The sequence below is a fragment of the Lacerta agilis genome, chromosome 5 (genome assembly GCF_009819535.1).
Source record: "Lacerta agilis isolate rLacAgi1 chromosome 5, rLacAgi1.pri, whole genome shotgun sequence".
NCBI classification, from domain to species: domain Eukaryota; kingdom Metazoa; phylum Chordata; class Lepidosauria; order Squamata; family Lacertidae; genus Lacerta; species Lacerta agilis.
Window position 1 is genome coordinate 27,085,839 of NC_046316.1, and position 13,681 is coordinate 27,099,519.

Below are 13,681 nucleotides of genomic sequence, written 5' to 3' on the forward strand. Positions count from 1 at the left end.
AGAAACACTGACAGCCATTTAATAGAAATATAAGTTTCAGGGAACCACATGTTTATCATGGGGTTGGCCTTGATTTGAGACATGCACCCAACTTTCTTGTATTTGTCCACCAGGACTTAAGACACATGGACAGGCGATAAAATGCAGTAAGCTGTTATGAACTGAAAAAGCATCACATTTCCATTTCCTTTTCGGCAACAAAGACGTAACGTGCTGTGAATCTTGACATCGGAAATATATTCACTTTGTATTTATCCTCCCTTCCCATTATGAAGCGGGAATGTAACATCAGCAGGCCCTCAGATAGGGAAGAAGATGCACTGGGACCCTCCCAACAGTACTGCTGATGGGAACAGAAGACAACGTTCAAGTTGATGGTAGAAAAATAAGCCCAGTTGATATTTCCCATAGATAGCTTCTCCAGGAGAGGATAGCTCAGTTGGTTAGAGCAGTGCTGATGATGTCAAGGTTGCAGGTTCAATCCCTGCATGGCGCAGTGGCATATTCCTGCATTGCAGGGGGTTGGACGAGATGATCCTCGGAGTCCCTTCCAACTTTACAATTCTATGATTCTATGAAATATAAGCAAAAGGATGGTCCAGGAACCAGTGGGTCGCATAAAGTGAGGATTCAACAGGACCATGTATATTTGTATATCTTTGACTTTTAGCTAGACGGATCAAGATTTGCAGTTTTCCACTGCTTCTCACCAGCAGGAGAGTTTTAAAGTCCCCTGGGCTTCTCCCTTCTGCTCTCTGAGGGGCTAATGATGATACATTACACACAAATATTTGTAACAGAATCCTAACACTGTTAGTTCAAAAAACAAAATGACAAAACGTCGCTTGGGAAGGATAAATATTGAGCAGAGATGCACTTGGAGGGGGGGCATGTAGAAGATGCCTTCACCTTTCCTTGCCTTCCACTCCTCTACTCCAAATTATGCCCCCACAGCTATCCTTCTCCCAGGGCTCAAATGCATGTTTGCTCTGTTACATATGTTTGAGTACAATGTGCCGTTATCACCCCGAACCAAACAGTTCAAAACAGATTCGGCGAAGGGCGAGAGAGGAAGTCCCCTTGGCTGCGCCATGGTTTAAATTTCCCATGGCCACGCCCCCTGCTGGCTCTGATTGGTCAGCGGGGCTAACCCTGGGCGTGGCCCCGCCCAGCGCCAGTGACACAGCTGGGACGGCACAAGGGGGGCATCAATTGCAGGGGCCCAGATGCTTGGCCGCAACGCTACCCACCAGAAAAGGTGAACGGACTTCTCATGGTTGGATCAGATTAGAATTAATGGTATTGAATCTCAGTAGTTTCTGAAAAATTTTTTTTTATATAAAACTTCCTATAGCATTTCTCTTCTTTTATTTGATCTGCGGAGTTGTGCAACATCATGTTATTCTTTGTGATGGAAAATAGACACGGAGAAGCATGTCCTTTGAAGAAACTCTTAGATGATGACTTGAATCCAGAATACAATGGGCCCAGAAATACTGAGCAGCAGCAGCAGTCATTGCAAATTCTACTCAAATAAGCTGAATACCCAGAAGTGGGGTGTATTAAGAAAAGCAGGAGACAGGTGGGGAAGAGGACTTTCAGCTGCTAGCTGAAACTTCCAAGTATATTCATATTTGCTAAACCAAACTATCTCTTACTTATTTTCAGTCAGCAGAGAGAACTTGTTGCAGCTGCAAGATCCTGTGTCTTAATTTACAGAAGACAGCCCTCTGTCATAAGGGCTGTCAATTCAAATCCAGTTGAAAGATAAAGACTGATAGGAAGGGATCTTGAAGATGCCCATCGAGAGTTAGTACCTGAACAGCAGACTGAGGAGATGCACAGGTTCCCAGTCTTTGCACTATGGTAAGAAGTTATGCATTTTTATTTGGATTATAGCAATTATTTCTAAATTCACATCCATGCATGTAAATAAGCACATGCAAATTTGTTTTTTGGTCCTTTTTTAAGTGATGCATTTCCCCTTCTTTGGTGATATTTAAGTGGCCATCCCAGGGCACAGCAAAGCCCCATGAAAAAATTTGAAGAAGAAGCAGATAAAACCAGTGGTTAGAGCCTCTAGAAAGCCAGTGTCTCTAGTGCAATGCCTCAACTGATTGAGAAAGTGATCTGTATTTTAAATATTTATTTATTGACGAACACTGATCTCCTTCCCAGTGTGGGACAACTGCATTATGACTTCTTCTTTTTTTTTGTCCATTCACATTCCTATATTGCTGGTGGCGGGAATCAGCACAAGATCAATTTTCTTGTCCCCTGTGTGAAGCCAAGGTGGAAATTAGAAAGGCAGAAGATCAAAAGAAGGTTAACGTGAGACTCTTTGTCAACTAAATTAAAAGTGACCTAGTGAGAGGTGCTACAAAAAGTTAATTAACACATTTACTTTGCTACTAAATTCCTAAAGAGGCTGCTGTAAGTTACGCTCTTATTATATGAAAGGTGACATAAGCAGATAAAAGATAGGAAGTTTCATTCTACCAGGGCAACCTATTTTGCCCATTAAATACTGCCCACTGTGAGTGGAAGTAGCTCAAATGTGGAAGTAGCTAAAAAAAAAGCTTCAGGTAGGGGTCCTTCCTATCGCTTGCCACCTGATGCTTTTAACTTGAGATGAACCTGGATCTTCTACATGCAAAATAGTACTCTACCCCTGAGATAAGGGGTCTCTCATAGGACATGGAGGGTGTCTGCACATGTAAGTGTCTGCTAACAGAGGTGAGTGTGGAAACCGACTGCTATGAAATATGCCCATTGCTACCTACAGAGATAAGAATGGAACATATGGATTTGAACATACTCTTTTGTAAATCAGATTTGATTTTAGCTAATATCCAGATATGAACAGTGTGGTTTGAATTCAAGCTTGCCAGTTCCAGCAGAGCATTCTTGTCCTCAATGCCAATATGGAGGAATACATCAACACTCTTGTGGCCCATTGCAGTTCCAGAATCCAGCCACTGGAGCTCTTGATTTGCTCAGCATGATGTGTAGGTTGATTGGCAGGGCTCTTCCTTATACATGGTGTGCCGTTCCTATGATTTTGCTTTGCAATAAGCCACCACCACGTTTTTGCTGTTTGGGATGCTGTATGTACATCTTGATAGCAGTCCTGTTGCTCCCATCCACACACAGCTCAAAGAAAGGTGCTTTCAGAAGAAGAAAACATTCTGAAAAGTCTGACCAGGGTAGGATAAGTGCTGATGCAATCTGTTTGGTTGAGCATTGAATACCTATAGCACAAATGAAGCCTGGTGAGCTTAAGCCATGTCTAAGCCTTGGTCCTGAGAAATCTCTATGTGGGACAAGAAGCTACAGTTAGAACTGGATATGGAACAACTGATTGGTTCAAAATGGGGAAAGGAGTACGACAAGGCTGTATATTGTCTCCCTGCTTATTTAACTTATATGCAGAATTCATCATGCGAAAGGCAGGGCTCGATGAATCCCAAACGGGAATTAAGATTGCTGGAAAAAATATCAACAACCTCAGATATGCTGATGATACAACCTTGATGGCAGAAAGTGAGGAGGAATTAAAGAACCTTTTAATGAGGGTGAAAGAGGAGAGCGCAAAATATGGTCTGAAGCTCAACATCAAAAAACCTAAGATCATGGCCACTTGTCCCATCACCTCCTGGCAAATAGAAGGGGAAGAAATGGAGGCAGTGAGAGACTTCACTTTCTTGGGTTCCATGATCACTGCAGATGGTGACAGCAGTCACGAAATTAGAAGACGCCTGCTTCTTGGGAAAAAAGCAATGACAAACTTATACAGCATCTTAAAAAGCAGAGACATCACCTTGCTGACAAAGGTCTGTATAGTTAAAGCTATGGTTTTCCCAGTAGTAATGTACGGAAGTGAGAGCTGGACCATCAAGAAGGCTGATCGCCGTAGAATTGATGCATTTGAATTATGGTGCTGGAGGAGACTCTTGAGAGTCCCATGGACTGCAAGAAGATCAAACCTATCCATTCTTAAAGAAATCAGCCCTGAGTGCTCACTAGAAGGACAGATCCTGAAGTTGAAGCTCCAGTACTTTGGCCACCTCATGAGAAGAGAAGACTCCCTGGAAAAGACCCTGATGTTGGCAAAGATGGAGGGCACAAGGAGAAGGGGACGACAGAGGATGAGATGGTTGGACAGATGAAGTGACTAGCATGAGTTTGGCCAAACTGCGGGAGGCAGTGAAAGATAGGCGTGCCTGGCGTGCTCTGGTCCATGGGGTCACGAAGAGTCGGACACGACTGCACGACTGAACAACAACAACAAAGCCTTGGTCCCATTTTTATCACCTCTACCATCCTCGTGTGTCTATGGTGAACCCAGTAGATAAACCTGCTTGCTGGAGTTACTGGGAAATACTTCATAATTACTAATAGATGCATATTAAGCGCTACTAACTGGGACCAATGGTTTATTTCAGGCTTCGTTTTTAAGTGACCTGGCCTGATTTGTATGGACTAATATGGAGATTGGATTACAAATATCATTTGGTTCTCACATTGCCCCTAAATTTGCACTATTGACCTACCTCTCTGTCTCTACTTGTTATTGTTCCTTAACAAAGGAATGAAGAAATAGGCAGGGAATCAAAAGCAGACCTCCAGAGAGCTTAAAAGAAGTTAAGTGTGGTATCATGAGATTCAAGCAGGCAAAAGCAACTGATCTGAATCTAATCTACCAAGCTACACTGGGAGCAAATCATGCAGAAAGAAGGATTAGGGGTCAGGGTCTACCTGCAAAGTAACGGTCTCTTGAGTGATCATTCACTTAAGACCTTCAAAACCAAGTGAAAGGCATGCTGTCACAAAACAAGTAAACTTGCTTTCCTCCAACTTTTTGGTTTGTTTAAAAGCAGCAGAACAACCTCAGCCTCTATCTGCTTGCCACCACTCACTCACACTCCCAGCCAGTAAAAGCCCAAGTATCCACATATCCAGGGATATAAGTGTTTCGGTCTGCATGAGTCTTCTGAGGATTAACACCACTTCGCTTTATCCTATAATTTGATTCTGCAACTTCAAGCTTAGGAGGAACAGATATTTGAAGTGTAAGGATGTAAGCTCCGAGCGACACTACACCCCTGCTATGCCGAAATCAGTCACTCGCATTTAGTGCCTGCAGCATCACTGAACGGCGGAAGCTTTTCTGAGTTGCAGACAGCTGTATGAATTAATACAACTGTTCATCACTGCCAGGACATGGAGACTCTGGAGCCTGAGCAGGTTGGCAACTGTCTGTTGGCTCTCAACCCTGCTCACAAACTCAGGATGGAGCAAGGCCAAGATGTCAGCATTACTTCTATCCATTGCCTTTGATATATCTATATCTATATCTATATCTATATCTATATCTATATCTATATCTATCTATCTAGTTGAATGGAAACCCAAAACAAGAAGCAAAAGGTGTCATAGTAGCACCAATTATTCCTATCTGACTTTTATTTTAGTGATAAATAAGGAGCAAAAACAAAAGGGCAGAAGTAAAACTTGTGCCTTTAACTAACCATGTCTCAGGTAGAAATTGGTACGGTCTGTCCCATCCTGCAGTCATTATTGAAATAGTAAGTGCTCCCCTCCCTTTACCGTACCCTGAACAACCGGCCATGAAACCTTTTAATAACATAACAGAAAGGTCAACGAGAGCGAATTTCACACTTCTTGAGCAAGCTGGTTGTTGTAAACTTCATAGCCTCCAGGAGCAGAAGATGCTGAGAAAGCAAAGAGCACCCTAAATCAACATTTGGCAGGGAGGGGGATGGAGGGGGCTTTGCCGCTCTCCCCTGAATCTCAGGGAGTATTTGTCCAGGAACCAGGGAACATTTTTTTCCATTTACAAAGAGGTTGCTTTTTCTGTTCATTTGATGGATTGATGGAAGAGGGGTTGTGCACTCAAAAACCAAGTATGAATGACACAGTGTACAACTCTACTGCTGCACATTCAGCATCAAGAGCTTAAAGCATCTCCCCTAAAGACCAAAAAGCTGAACAATTCTGTTTTGATTGTATTGCAGAAAAAAAATGCCCATGTGCTGACTGAGAAGCAAACAGAGGGAAGAAACAGAGCTTGCCATGCAGCTGCGGAGGCTGAACCAGCTTCTCTTTGGCAATACATTGCTACACAGCCTTGGTATTGCTAACCATGTTAAATTTGGTACAGGGTACCTCTACAGGGTGGCGCTGTGGTCTAAACCACAGAGCCTAGGGCTTGCTGATCAGAAGGTCGGCGGTTCGAATCCCCACAGCGGGGTGAGCTCCAGTTGCTCGGTCCCAGCTCCTGCCAACCTAGCAGTTCGAAAGCATGTCAAAGTGCAAGTAGATAAATAGTTACCACTCCGGTGGGAAGGTAAACGGCATTTCCGTGCACTGCTGTAGTTCACCAGAAGTGGCTTAGTCATGCTGGCCACATGACCCAGAAGCTGTATGCTGGCTCCCTCAGCCTATAGAGCGAGATGAGCGCCACAACCCCAGAGTCGTCCACGACTCAGGGGTCCCTTTACCTTTACCTCTAGCCCTATATTTGCAAAGCAGACCTTTTGAAAACAAGTCTTCGTAGCATGAGGCCTGCCTAGAGGCATTCTCTGCATTCCCATGCAGGCTGCAGAAGCTGCTGCCTTAAAACCTGTGCTGTCCAGCTGTTCACCTGCAAACAAAACACTTCCTGAATCTTATATGATAACGATGAGCACAAAGGAACTGAAGAGAGGAATGCAAAATAAGAAAAAGAAAATGGGGATCAGAATTATTGCGGGGGGAACGTGAAAGAGAGACCACGCAAATCCAGAGGTAAAAATATTTCAGGAAACTATATAAACGTTTCCACAGGCCAACTGCATCTCCACCCAGAGCATCCTGTGGAGCTGTGTGTATGAACTCGTAAAGAGGAAAGGAGGCAGAGCAAGCTGGAAGTGGAAAGGAAAAGGAGGCATTGAATCCCTGCTGCTTGCAATCTCCGTTGCTTCATAGCTGATTTATAAGTGAAAAAAGGCAGCAGTTTCTCTGCCGTCAGAGACTTGAGTGGGGTGAAATGCTACAGAAAGGCATGGTCATTTGTCATCACTGGTGAAGTTCTTTTTTTCCTTTTCTGGTAAATTTCATATACCCAGGCCTAAATAGGAGAGGTGGAAAGGCAGCAGTAGATAGTACTAGACTTTAGCGATTGGAAACTTGAGCTCAAATCTGTGTTTTCTATTTCACTGGCCATCTTCTTTCAGCAGAACCTGTTTTAACAGGGTTGTTGTGAACCTAAACTACTGCCTTAGCCCTTATGCTTCTAGGAATACAGAGGGGATTAAAATGGAAACGTAAGCCTACCTGCAGTGGAAAAAGGCTCCCAGATGACATCCAGTTTTCTGCTCACTCTTACCATTCATCTACACATTAAGGTTGCCACACTTATTCAATTTAAGACAATGTCTAAGCCCCCATTTCCTTTTGCAACTGAGCCACAGAGAGGCTCACCCAAAGCAGAACCAGGATTTAAACCAGGGTCTTCCAGTTCCCAAACACTATGCACTGTATCCATGTAGAATGCTAATAAGCATTTTAAATTAGCAAATTGCTGTGCCACTCATAGCAACCTTGTGAAACTGGTTACTAGTTATTGCTGTTTTACAGAGAGGGAACTGGGGCAGATGGAGAGAAATGGGTGAATTTGCATAGTCATGGTTTAACAAGCCAGGATATGAATGAGCAGCATGCACCAACTCATACATAGATAGTCTCCTGCCCACCACTTTGCTACATCCATTCAAATGAGTAACAGAACAGGCCTTGATTCAGCTGTTACCCATTGTTTCCCACTACATGTGAACCAGGAAACAATGGTTAATAGCTTACACACAGGATTGGATATACTTTTATATAAATTTTATTAAACATTTGGAAATACAGTGGTGCCTCACAAGATGAAATTCATTCATTCCGCGAGTGTTGTCGTATAGCGGAAATTTTGTCTTGCAAAGCACGGTCGGAGGAAGCGCGGTTTTATGTGGGGTGGGGGTCGCAAAACGTTTTCGTTTTGCAAGTCACAGCCATAGGAAAATTCGTCTTGCGAGTCACCCTTTTGTTAGCGAATGCCTTTTGTCTAGCGAGTTTTTCGTCTAGCGAGGCATTCGTCTTGCGAAGTACCACTGTACAGTTAAAAACAGTACAGTACAATAATATATAATGATCAAGTACATATTAAACTTATGCTTATATAAGTATTTATTTAACTTAAGCAAATACTGAAACGTACAAAAGGGGGGAGGGAACCAACAAGCTAAAAAACAAGACAAACTTACAAAAAAGAGATACATTTGTGTATATATTTATTTCTGTATCTATTTTTACAAATAAGCAACATGTGTACCCCCTATCTTTATACAAATATTTGACTTGTCTGAATTACCCATGCATGCATGCGCGCACGCATGCACATGCACACACTTACAAATAAACATGCCATTTATGGCAGCAAACAGTCCATCCTTATGTCTACAATACCCAGTTCTGTAATTTGCTTATTTCCTCTCTAGCAATTTCATAGGGATGCCATATCTTAGTTAACTTCTAAATTAACTAAGTAATTTCTAATTGTTCCCAACTTTTCTGAATTAAATCTTTGGCGTTCTGTTATTTTTCCAGATTTTAGCGTATAATATCCTTGCAATGGTTACTATGTACAAAGACCTATGTTTTATACTTCTCTTTGTGTATAGTAATAATAATAATAATAATAATAATAATAATAATAATAGTAAAAGCATGACAGTGGTTCCACCTTTAACAATTCCCTGAGCACCTCAACGTTACCATTTGCCAAAATGTGCCTTTTTATACACCCCCACCACATGTGAAAGTTGTTGCCTTTATCTTTATGACATATCCATATTATGCAAACTTCAAACCATGTCTCAATACTATTTGTAAGCTGCTAACCCTAGTTTCCAAGTTTTCACATAATTGGACGCTCTGGTTAAAAACTGAATTCTGGTTTGTTCAGCTGTTTGCTCACAGAGTGGCACAAAGTGGCAGGGAAGAGGCTGTGTTCACCCACAAGCAACTTGTGTACACCCCACCTTATTAAGCCAGGATATGATTCTGCAAACCACATAGTAACTTGTCAAATTAGCCCATGACAGAGGCTGAACTGGTTCTCCAAGATCTGTATCCACTGGACCATATAGGCTGGGCTCTCAGTTGCACCCTGAGACCCAAACATCTAAATAGTAGCAACTTGAGTCAAAGTGTGTCAGAAGGGAGACAAAAAAACCCCTCAACATTTCCAAAAGTGCTGGGAACAAACACTTCCTTGGCACAGTACGTAGAGTGCTAAAGTGTCTATGAACCACCACCAACCTTCCCGGGCCTTGCATTTTTAAAACTGCCCATGTCTTTGCCTGAAAACCGTGGTAGGCTTGTGCTGCGGAGCCAGCTGCTACTCTGCTGTCACCAGGAAAGGCTGACACATACACTCCCGTATCCTAGGGACCACCCTCATTAGGCAGAACTCACAACGCACAAAGGAAGCTACAGCAAACAGATGAAGAATTACTGCATTCATTCACAAAGGCCCTTGAAACTACACAAATCAAATGGAACACGGGACAATCAGGAAGATATGATTGAGACGGAGGGAGGGAACCCAGTTTATTTACTGGCCTTTCATAATCTGTGTGCTTCTTTCTGAATCAAGCTTACATCTGTCTAGACTAATTAACTCCTTAAAACTTATGCACAGTCTGCTTTCTAACTATGCACATGTGAACCACTTTGGGCGTCGTATAGGAGTTTCAAAAGTGCACCAGGAGTCTCTCCTTTGTTAAGGGAAGTACACGAGGAAGGAAAGCTACAAATTACTCTTGTGGCATGTGAAGAGCTGGCATGGGTTCCTCCCAGAAGATGGCACATTTTATATTGCTTTTTTTCCAAAGCAGCTACTCCAAAGTAACAAGTGAGGTATGGCATGAACCATGCATTGTTTCCAAGAATCACATTTTTAAAAACACATGCACACAAACCTCCCACCATCCTATCAGCTGTCAAAAAAACCCCCACTGTTAAATATTCAGAACCAGCCACTAGGAGTACGCCAATAATTCACGCCTATCTATATGGCTAAAACATAATGGCTGGGGTGGGATTTTCAGTGATGCACGTGACCATTTAGATTCCTTCCTCCATCTTTTCCATGTAAGCGTGATCCATGGACAATTGGATTAAGACACACCTGATGAAGAATAACTTTAAACATGTAACAGAACATATGGGAATATCTATAAGGCCCAAGTCATTCAGAGATTGCTTAGTCAGGTTGCCAAGTAATTCGTGCGTTTGCTTTGGGTGTGTGTATGTGTTGAAATTCAGCTCCACTGGCCTTTTAACAAAAGGTGCTACTGATCCCTTATTTAAAAACTCACCAACATGTGTGTGTGAAAAGCAAAGCAGTTGATCATTGTGTAGCAAACTTACCGCGCCTCAGGCTGGTGTCTCCAGCACCAATCACGTGGCAGGCCGGAGGGCAGGGGAGCGTGTGCACACACTATTTCCGGTGCACTTCCAGGTCGGAGGAGCACCAGAAATAGCTTGTGCGCATGTGCATGGGCCTCCTCCAGCCCGGATGTGCACTGGAAATAACACTTGCGCGTGCACACAAGCTATTTCCGGTGCTCCTCCGACCCAGAAATGGGCAGCTGCGCCGTACTGGTAACAGCGGGCGGCGGGGGTCGCTGCGGGCTGGATAAATGAGTCCCTTGGGCCGTATCTGGCCTGCGGGCCTTAGTTTGGAGACCTCTGGTGTACAATAGCACAATATGCAGATTACTGAGTTCTTCCCATCACCATTCAACTTTGTCTAGAGAGTGTGCCACATACATGAACAATCCTTCAAATAAGCAGCACTTTTGACATGTGCAGAGTGTTGCATCTCAAACAACCAAAGAAAGCGAACAAGCACTTTCCGAAGCCTGTTAAAAGTTTGGGATCAGCTGGGAGGGCAATCTGGATTTCAGTGCTAATTGCATACATTCTGATTTATCATAGAAGATTCGACTCCTGGCATTTTGCATTTGCTCTAAAATGCTGGCATAGCTGGAAGTGCAGGGGTGGGGGGTTGGAGGAAGATGCTGTAACAATCTCATTGTTTAGTGTCTGACAGCCTGACTAGCTAAACATCTGTTTGAAATATTAATAACTGTCAGATGGGAACAGCTCAGGGGCTCCGTACGGTTTCACACCATCTGTTTGTAGAATAAACACACTTACATGCACACACTTGGAAACATTTTGTCTGAGTTCTACATTCCTCGTCTGCTACTGTTTGCATATGTAGGTTGATGGGAGATAGGGGACTGTAGCGGCCCAGGACCACATGGGCCGGTAAGTTTGAGCATGCTGCTGGGGAAAAGACTAACTGAGGGCAGGTACATGTTACACTGCAGACAAGCTTCCCGTTCCTCAACTATGCATCTCCCGATGAACTCCTGTAACACCCATAAGAAAGCAGCGCACTTGGGCTGGACAACTACAACCCACTGTAGCTCCAAGGCACATGTCCAGTTTATGTCCCCATGTATTTACAGACACTTCCCCGCCTTCAAACACTTCGCATTTACCAGAAGACAGGTTGCGAAGAAACTGCAAATGCATCAGCCGCATAAAGTGTGAATCGGCCCAGTGAGTTGAAAACATGCAAAAACAAAACAAAAAACACACAACAAAAACCCAGAGGAAGAATTCATGCATATTTAACAACGGTGGCATAAAGACACCACCAACCACTTGTATTTTTCTTCTTTCAAGAGCCTCTTAATATTAGATTTATTAAAGCATGCTGGGCTTCTATTACAAGCAGTTAAGACTGGGAAAAGGAGTATCTTGAAAAGCTGTCCCTGGGTAATTTTTACATTTCCCATTTGGAAGATATGCATATACTGCCCTCTTCTAATTGGGTGCAAAGTCTTGATACTTCATTTAACTCAACTGACTTTGTTTTTCCCTTCTGCCTGCTGCCCCTACCCAGGCTTAGTAGATCATGCTAAGCCAAACAGGCCTTAAACTGAGTCCAGAATGCAGAGGCAGTTGGAAAGCATTCTACCCACCCCTTACTTCCTGATGTTTTGCAAAAGAGCGATATATATGAATGAATGAGCACCACAGATTTGCAACAGTGTTTGCCGCAGCTAAATGATTCCTGATCGCCTAAGGTACCTTCTGCCCAACTGACTACCTGAGATTATTGTAAAGGGTTCAAAGATCACAGGATGTTCAGTACACTACAAGCAGCTGGACTTTTGCCTTTTATCTCCTGTGTCCCACACATTTTCCTGTCTCCAACTGTGCCTGTATTGACTATTCCATACTCTTGCTTCTACTTCCTCCCTGTATTTGTGATCAGCTCTGCTTCCTCTGCCTTCTCCCTAATAATGCTTTCAAAATCTCACATACCATCTGCAGAAGCTCTACCTTATTTCAGCTTATGACTTCTGTTATGTCACATGGTCCTTGTCATTGACAGTCAGTGTAGTATAAATATTTCAGTGTTGGACTATGACCTAGGAGATCAGGGTTTGAATCCCCATTCAGCCATGAAACTCACTGGGTGAACTTGGGTCGGTCAGTGCCTCTCAGTCTAACCCACCTCATAGGATTGTTGTGAGGATAAAATTTCCCCTTCTCCCTTGCAGCTCTCCAGACACCCTCAAAATCTGCTTGATAGGGTTGGAGGGAGCAGACTTTTGGGTGGTGAAGAGGAATGGGAAGTTCTGTTGCTTGAGTGGATCTCCATTTGTGCAGTGTTGGATACAACCATGAGCATTTGGCTGCTGGACTATGCTGCACTAACAACCAATAACCTCAGACTGAAGCGGTAAGAGAGAAAGTTTAAGCATGAAGAAGAAGAAGAAGTAGAAGAGTTCGGATTTGATATCCCGCTTTATCACTACCCTTAGGAGCCTCAAAGTGGCCAACAATCTCCTTCCCCTTTCTCCCCCACAACAAACATTCTGTGAGGTGACAGGTGGGTAGCCGTGCTGGTCTGCCATAGTCGAAACAAAATAGAAAATTCTTTCCAGTAGCACCTTAGAGACCAACTGAGTTTGTTCTTGGTATGAGCTTTCGTGTGCATGCACGAAAGCTCATACCAAGAACAAACTCAGTTGGTCTCTAAGGTGCTACTGGAAAGAATTTTCTATTCTGTGAGGTGAGTGAGGCTGAGAGACTTCAGAGAAGTGTGACTAGCCCAAGGTCACCCAGCAGTTGTATGTGGAGGAACGGGGACGCGAACCCAGTTCACCAGATTACGAGTCCACCACTCTTAACCAATACACCACACTGGCTGTGCTTCCTTCTTCCATGACTCCAGATTGTGGTCCAAAATGGGAGGTGTCCTTCCATAGGTCTCATAATCAGCAGTGCATTTAGCTTCCCTGCTAGTTGCCTGGCAATTGTCCTTTACTAAGGTAAAGGACCCCTGGACAGTTAAGTCCAGTCAAAGGCCACTATGGGGTTGTGGCACTCATCTCACTTTCAGGCCGAGGGAGCCAGCGTTTGACCATAGACAACTTTCCGGGTCATGTGACCAGCATGACTAAACCGCTTCTGGGGCAGTGGAACACCGTGATGGAAACCAGACCACACGGAAACGCCGTTTACCTTCCCGCTACAGCGGTAGCTA

The 13,681-nt window shown here is 43.6% G+C and overlaps 1 protein-coding gene across 1 annotated transcript in view; it reads right to left on the bottom strand.

The window, feature by feature from the left end:
* Window positions 1-13,681, bottom strand: part of CDH23 (cadherin related 23) — a 364,543-nt gene that overhangs the window by 178,445 nt on the left and 172,417 nt on the right.